We start from the raw sequence: 7,833 nt of genomic DNA, 5'->3' as shown, positions 1-7,833 counted from the left end.
TTAATATTTTTTAAATTTCTTTCCTACTAATTTAATGGAGATTTAAAGTGGAGAAGAGATACAGTTGTCTAGTGGGCCATATTCAATGATGACTCTTGGGAGGTATATTTTAAAACATTCCATGGTTTATGTCAGTCTCATTTTGTTGCGATTTCATTTTTATTAGTGAACCCCACATATTATCAGATATAAAGTATGATATGTGAAGAGGAATATTTCAATGTCAAGATACTTGTCCAGCATTTGTAAACACAGTGACTCCTCCCTGCCCTTGATAGCTGGAGTGCATGCCTTCCAGGGAGCACTCCCTTATTGACTTCACACATTATGCAGCTTATAATATCCCAGGGTTCCAAGACCATATAATTTTGGGAATATTGATAAATGCACATTCAGTTGCGAACTGATATTCCTCCTTTCCTTTCTCAAAATCCTATCTAGTCTAGGGCCTCCCTGGTGGTGCAGCAGTTGAGCGCTGGGTTGCGAAGCTGCCCGCAGCCTCTGCAACGCTGGTTCTATCCCCGGCCACCGGGCGAGGGTCCCACATGGCGCACAGACCTCTCCTGCCACCCAGTGCTCCCCTCAGCAGTGTACTTTGTCAGTCTGCCTGCTCTTCTCTGCTCTCCGCTCTGCCTCTGGTGAATTCTCTCACCCTCCCGCGCTTCTGACTGTACCCAGTGCTTGTATAAATAAATAAAATAAAATCTTTAAAAAAAAAAAAAAACATCCTATCTAGTCTCTTATCCTGGTGACATGGACTGGATAACAAAGAACTTTCTTAAGGCACCATTCCATTCCATGTAGTCAGTAATAGAACTTCTCTAAGAAACTTGATATTTCTTTATTCTTTTATTGAAAAAAAAATGCTTTGGAGAGTTTTGTGTGCGTGATGCATAGGAGCTAAGGATAAGATAGATGTGATTCTTCTTATCACATAGCTTTGTTCCATAGGTTTCTCATTATTCCAGGCCCCTCTAGCTCTTAGCAGTTTTTCTGATTTCAGCATCAATCAGCAGCATACACTTCCAGTCCCATTTGCTATTCTGAAGGGAAAATGGAACCAGTGAGACTCACACCGAGGAAAGGCTGGATGCAGTTTGGTGCACTCAGCAAAGGTTGCATTGTATACTCTCTGCTGTTTTCTTGGTGCTCTCTGAGCATGGCGGTCTTGATGAGCAGTAAGAAGAGTGTGTAACCAATCTACTTAAAAGCTTTTCTTATACCTACTCAGCATTTTAATTTGGACCTGAGAGGAAGGCACGATTACATTCCCTGAAGCAGTGTGCGGTGTGCATTGACTATCTCTCTTACTTTTATCAGGGGACTTCTTATGGTATTAACTCAGGAACAAATACAAATAAATTCAAGAAGTACTAATGTCACTATTTCTCTATTACAGACTCCACCCACCCTTTAGTCTCTCCAAAACTTCCTGTCATATAAAAGAGTGCAGCTTTAGAACTGCCACGTTTTAAATTCTGAGCATAAAACTCTTCAGATGACATAGCAGTTGTTTCTTTTCTTCCTCATGAGGCTAACAGCCACTAGAGGCCCTCCAAGTCCAGAATTCAACAATGGAAGTGGAATGCTAAACAGCCCTCCGCAGCATCTTCAGCCCAGAGGTAACTGTGTGTATGATTAATCACTTTGAAAGCACATATTTGCCAGTCATGTCCACAACTGGCATATTAAACACCTGCAATCTGTTACATAGTCTACACAGGCTTCTTTTCTGAATAGTACTGTCTAAAACCAATAATCATTTCTGGGTTCATCTGTTCATTTTTTATTCCTTTCTATAATTTTTTTAAATATTCTTTTGTTTCAAAGCAAACACTCATGACTTACATCTCTTGTGAGGGAGTTCACAACCAGCAAAGATCATTCTGTTTCCCCAGATGAAAATACTCATTGTTATTCAGCAGAGGATCCAAAGAAGATGCTTCCTTCCATCCCATGAATAGTAATGCTGAGCATTTGATTCACTGAGTCAGATGGGCAATTGAGCTTGAGAGGCCTGGTTTATGCCTCTGTGGTCTTTCTTCCCAGTTAGGTGGGTATCCAGAGATCTAGTTATGGAATAGTCCAGGACAGAGCTTAAAAGTATGTCTGGTTTTCCACATAGGCTGCAATAGCAGAAAAAGACAGTTTTATATTATATATGTGTGATCCTTCCAACTTGCTGAACATGTCAATACTGACAAAACTATGGACCACAGGAACATCTTCAACTCAAGTCTTTCAGGTTAGGAATAAGGAATATTTACCACCTCACCATTGATTGTGCATAATGACCATTCATTCTTCTCTAGAATTCATCCAATCTCCAGCATGACCCACTACAGACAGATTTCTCAGCTGATAGTCAACTTCCTCTTCCATCTTTATCATAACATATTATTCTCCTTAAATCAACACATGATTACATTACTCCTCTGCCCCAAGCGTATTGATGACTCTTTATTAGCATTTGGATAAGTCCAGTCTTCTTTATCACCTTATTCAAGTTTCCTCATTGTATTTTCCTGTTTTCTGATGTGTTTTTCACTTTTCCCCTTTCCCCCCTAACTTTTTTGTCCAAAAGCTCACCTTTTCTGCTTGAAATTCTTAACAGATTTCCTCAGTAAAGGTTCAAGTCAGTTATAGAAAAAGAAAGTTCAGTGTTCACTACCTTCTTTCAGTCACTGTAAGAGTGTGAGTGAACCTGAGACAAGAGGGAAAATGTCTGTAACTTTGGGAGTGATTCCATTTTAAGAGCCCCAGAATATGATGAACTGGGAACTTGGGCTGCGATGTTCAGGGAAGGTTATTTGTCCTTTGAGAGATATCCTAGCATCTCAGTATGCTCAGAATTATTTCACTTTGTCTTATCACAATGAAATTGAGTGGTAGAGTAAGCAACTTTTAATACTGGACAATTTTACCATTAGTAGTTTATTTTAAGTTCCCTACAATGACATGCAGTTATAGGTGTGTCAAGAAAAAAGAAGATGTTAAATAACTGCTCCTTTACTGCTAGAGATATTCAGTAATGAATCACATTGTTCGTGTTGTGTTTCAAGTTTGTCCAACTGTCTATGTCACTAGACACTATGTCTAGTGACATAGACACTATGTCTATGTCACTCTTCAAGAGGAGAGGTTTATTTATTTATTTATTTGGGGGGGATTATTTTCAGTCTGTTTCATAGCAAAATATTAAGAGTCTCTTCTTAACCAAATGGTCTTTTAACTTCATCATGGGCAAAGAATTTGGAAGTTCTTGGTTCAATTCCTTTTTTTGAAACTTCTACTTCTGGTATGATGCTTTCTGAGTTCAAAGGAAAGATAACTATGTTTTGTATAGAATTGTACAAAGTGGATTTATATTGATTTTAGCAATTTCAGCTTCCCAAATCTTAAAGAAAATCACTTGCACATTACCTTTGACCAGCTGCTGCCTGTGATTATTCCTTGCACCTTGGTACCTCAGACCATTGCCTACTTGCTTCTTACTATATGTTTCTTTATTTTTATTTTTGAAGTCAAGGACTTAAATAGGCTATTTTAAACATGAAATAGCCTGATTTTAACAGGACATAGCAGTTTGTCTTGTCACCGCCCTTGATGCTCACATTTAATGACCACTGAAAAGAACCTGAGGACAAAATTTATAATGATTAACTCTGGCTGCTGCTTTTGTGAGGTAGTAGATGGTGTTGCTGGGAAACTAAATGGAAGAGAACTAGAGAAAACCAAAACTTTTACATTAGCAAATTTAACATGGATTTAATGTGGAGGGAATATTTGTTTCAAGGGCTTGATTCTTTCTAGCTTGATTTAACTTAGTTGATTGTGATACAAGGGATCTGCATTCTCATTTTTAATAATCATAGTGGTTCTTAGTGATATTTTATGTGGTCATTTATATTTGGTATCTAAGTTGATATCTAAGAAACTTAGAGATCTCTGCAGGGAAAATACGTGTATGTGTGCACATCTGCACACATATACATGCACAAGGAATGTGTGAATTAAAGCATTTTCCAGAAAACAGAGCCATAACTTGGTAAAATATGAGCTTTAAACATTGCCTGCCCATATGAAAAGCCCTCATTACTAAACCTGGGATGCACTTATAAATCCAAAGAAGCCCCGAGGTGGACAAATAATTTATGTAAAAATTCTGTGTTTGCCTGCATAAAGATTACTATGATTCACTACTTTTTCAGTCTTGATAATTCAAATTTTTATTACTTAGTGAGAATCGCTGTGAATTTACCTATTGATTAGTGAAAATCATAGCTTTCATAGATTAGTTTACATTACAGTCAAGTTGCAGTGCATTATTTCAAAAACTTTCTACTTCCCTGATACATATATCTTTTCGTAGCCCCTTCATTAGAACACATGTAGAGTCCACTTAAAAAGAGTTAAAATAATAACTTTGTGTTATATATTTTAGCACAATAACAAAGAAGTAATTTTTAAAATCACTTGGAGTGTGCTGAATAAAAGACAAGCAAACACCTCAGCCCTTACCACCAGATGTTGGGATTTTATTGCTATTGTGTGCATGGTCTACATGTTTATTAAATGGTCTATAGATGATTCTGATGCAGATGATTCCTTTCTCTGCCACGCCTTCTCTGCCATGCCTGTACCCTGATGTCATATCAAGGGTACAGGCATTGTGTGGTCACATTACTGTCTGTTTCAATTCATTCACTTGCTTCCTATACTGGACCATCACCATCAGCAATTGTTTTATCTTCTTAAAATGAAAAAGGCTCCATTGTGCTTAATGGTCAGGATTCAGTATTATGTTTAATACTATGCCGGGAAATATCTTCAACTTTAGAAGTCTGTAGTGCCAGGATGAGCCAGAGCAGGATCTGTATGACTCAAGCAAAGCAGGGTAAAGGAGAATCCTGGAGCCCTTGGTGGCTTTCTCAGGCTTTTATTGAGTTTTTACATGTAGTGCAGCAACCAGGTACAAGGCAGGCAGGGGTGCTGGGGGGCCAGGAGGCTAGTAGGCCTCCCAGCCCCTGGCCAACCTTTCCTCTTTACTAGGTTCTCTGGTGTTCTCTCTCCTTTTCTCTCTCCTGGCTCTGCTTCTCTTGGCAAATATATCAATACTGCAGCCATGACCCACAGAAGTAACACAACTTATAACAATGTAACAAATGCAGGTACCTGCTACTAGTGGTGGTTGGTGGGTGGGGGGTTGGACAGAAAAGCCTGAAAATCATTTACCCTACAAAGACTAACACAGAGAAGGATATGTCTTGATTTCTGGTACCATAACTGGGTCTATAGTTTATAAAACATGTGGTTCCACAAGTATGAAACGCTTCTTGCTTGGTGGTAGAAAGTGGAAATCCCAGCAGCAGAACCTCATTTTCATTTTGAGGAAATAAGATAAGGGGACCATATTAAAATGAGAATATTTTCAAGTAGGGGGTCTGATATGGGATTGCCTTTCCTTTCTAAGTGGACCATTTAATGAAAGGAAATTTAGATGAGGAATTGGTAGAGAGAACTTGAAAATCCTGGGCATCTTCAGGAACTCCCAAGTGAGAGGACGCCTATGTAAGGGGATGAGTGAGAGCGCTGAAAACCAACTCTCTTCATTATTTTTCACTATTCACTATTCTCCACTATTTACTTCACTATTTTTCTATAATAGTTCTGCTTTAATTTGCACGTGTGTATATGTGTGTACATGCATGCTTGTAAAATACGCACAGCAGAGTGGAGGAAATATCACTTAAAATTTCAACATTTTTTTTTTTAACATTAGACAGTTGTCATTTAAATAGCAACACTCCTTTAGTTCCAAAAATTTTTAAATGGTCTAGAGAGAATTTGTTTAATCAAATACTAAAAAGTACTGTAAAATTATAAAACTAAAGTACCATAGAATTAGCATAGGAATATACAGAGACATAAAGGAGGCAAAGTCACGAACATATTCAAGTATATGCACATTTATGTTTATATATGTTTATGTATATTTTATTTACACACATATATAATTTATATATATAAAATTTAGTGGATGACCAAGATGACATAAAATCACGAGCCATTAAAATTAGTTTAGAAATATACTTATTTCTGCAGCAAAAAAAAAAAAGGTTTTCCTTAACTCTGAGAGTTTTCGACTGCATCTCAAAATAAAACTTGCAAATAAAATGAAGAGGAGAAAAATTCAGCATATTGTTGAATTTTCACATGTACATGGGAGCCTTCACACAGGGACCTGAATACCTAAAGTGACCCGAATAAGCAACTTTCACACCCTTAGCCAAGGAAACCACACATTTGTAAAGAAAGAATTGACAATGCAAAGGGGCTTGAGCTAGGTGAAGAAGTAACTAGGAAGGTAAGAGTTAGCTTAACAAAGTTTCTTTGCACAGATTTCTTGGTCCCTAAGCTACCTGCCTCTGGTGTCAATAACATCTTCCTTCCATTTGGCACAGGGAGGGTATCATCAGCTTGGGAGATTGTTGACCTCTTTGAGGGAAAAGGGGCAGGAGGACTAGGGGAGTCAGAGTGACTTTCCAGCTTCTGCTGTTTTCTCATACTCCTTTAGCTTATGATATTCCATTTGTCAAGATACCATATGCCGGTCCTGCCTGCAGGCCGACGGGGTTCAGGAACACGGCAGAGGGGCTGGGGATGAAAACACGCTTCTACTCACATGGATGGCTGCAGGAACGCTCTTTATTTTAGGGGAGGGGCTATATCTCGGAAAACGTGCGCATGCACTTTACGTGGATTTGCAACATCCGGTTACTGTTGCATCAGCTTCCGCTTTGGGCGGAAGTGACTCATCTTTGGGCGGAAGCGACCACCACCCCAGGTCCCCCTGCTGGTGAAAGCCTGGTACTGACAACCATATATAGGGTAGCATACCCTGGACCCCCATTATTGGCATAGAAAATTTTAATGTGAAGTTCTTGTTTTGCACATAGAAAAGATAGATAATTCTGTGGGGGCAAAAAAGTAAAAACAGACTTTTTCCAGATAGTGGTAATTTAGGTAAATTTTTATTTTCTCCTTTTTATTTGAAGTTTTAAAATTTAAATTATACTCATGTAACTTGTGTAAAAATGCTCTCATTTTAAAAGACTAAATAAATACATCTCAGTGATAATTTATTCTAGTATTTTATAATTACTGCAGGGTTTGCAGGAACTTAGACTGCTTACAAAATAGAAGCCAAGGAATATAGAGCCACAACCAAAAAATAGAACAGGTCCCTAAAATCTCACTTGAGTGAAGTAAATTGTATAGTTATAGAATCATACACATAAAGAGATTAACTCCCTGCTGAGTGGACACAGTATTTCAAAGTTATAAAACTTTTATTGAGGCATGAAGAACTTTTAGCTAAATTGGAAGAACTTATCAATATTTCAGAATCAAAAAGGTCAGAATAAAAAGAAAAGAAAATTATTTTTTGCCATAGTACTCTTTGCCCTTTACCAGAGACAAACAACCAGCAAAGATTGAAAATGTGCACAGAATAACGTTGAGAGTGGTGGCAAGGTGTTCACAGGAGTGACATGACCCAGGCGCCCACCCAGGATATTTACCAGAAAGCCTGTACTTTCATTGCTAAGGAACTGTGTAAATCAGATAAATGCCACATTTGTAATTCTCACAAGCACAGCTTTAATACCAGCTAGGTCAATTCAATTATCTCAGAGCAGAGATGACGAGAAAAGTGCGTGAGAACATAAAAAACAGTTTTCCTTTGGCAAAAACAGGTAAAGTGATACAGAAGCTCACATGACCAGCTACCATGTGACCTCATTATTTTACAGCTGAATAGAGCTTCTAAGC

The sequence above is a fragment of the Talpa europaea genome (assembly GCF_964194135.1).
Source record: "Talpa europaea genome assembly, chromosome: 5".
NCBI classification, from domain to species: domain Eukaryota; kingdom Metazoa; phylum Chordata; class Mammalia; order Eulipotyphla; family Talpidae; genus Talpa; species Talpa europaea.
Note: the sequence above shows the minus strand (reverse complement) of the source record.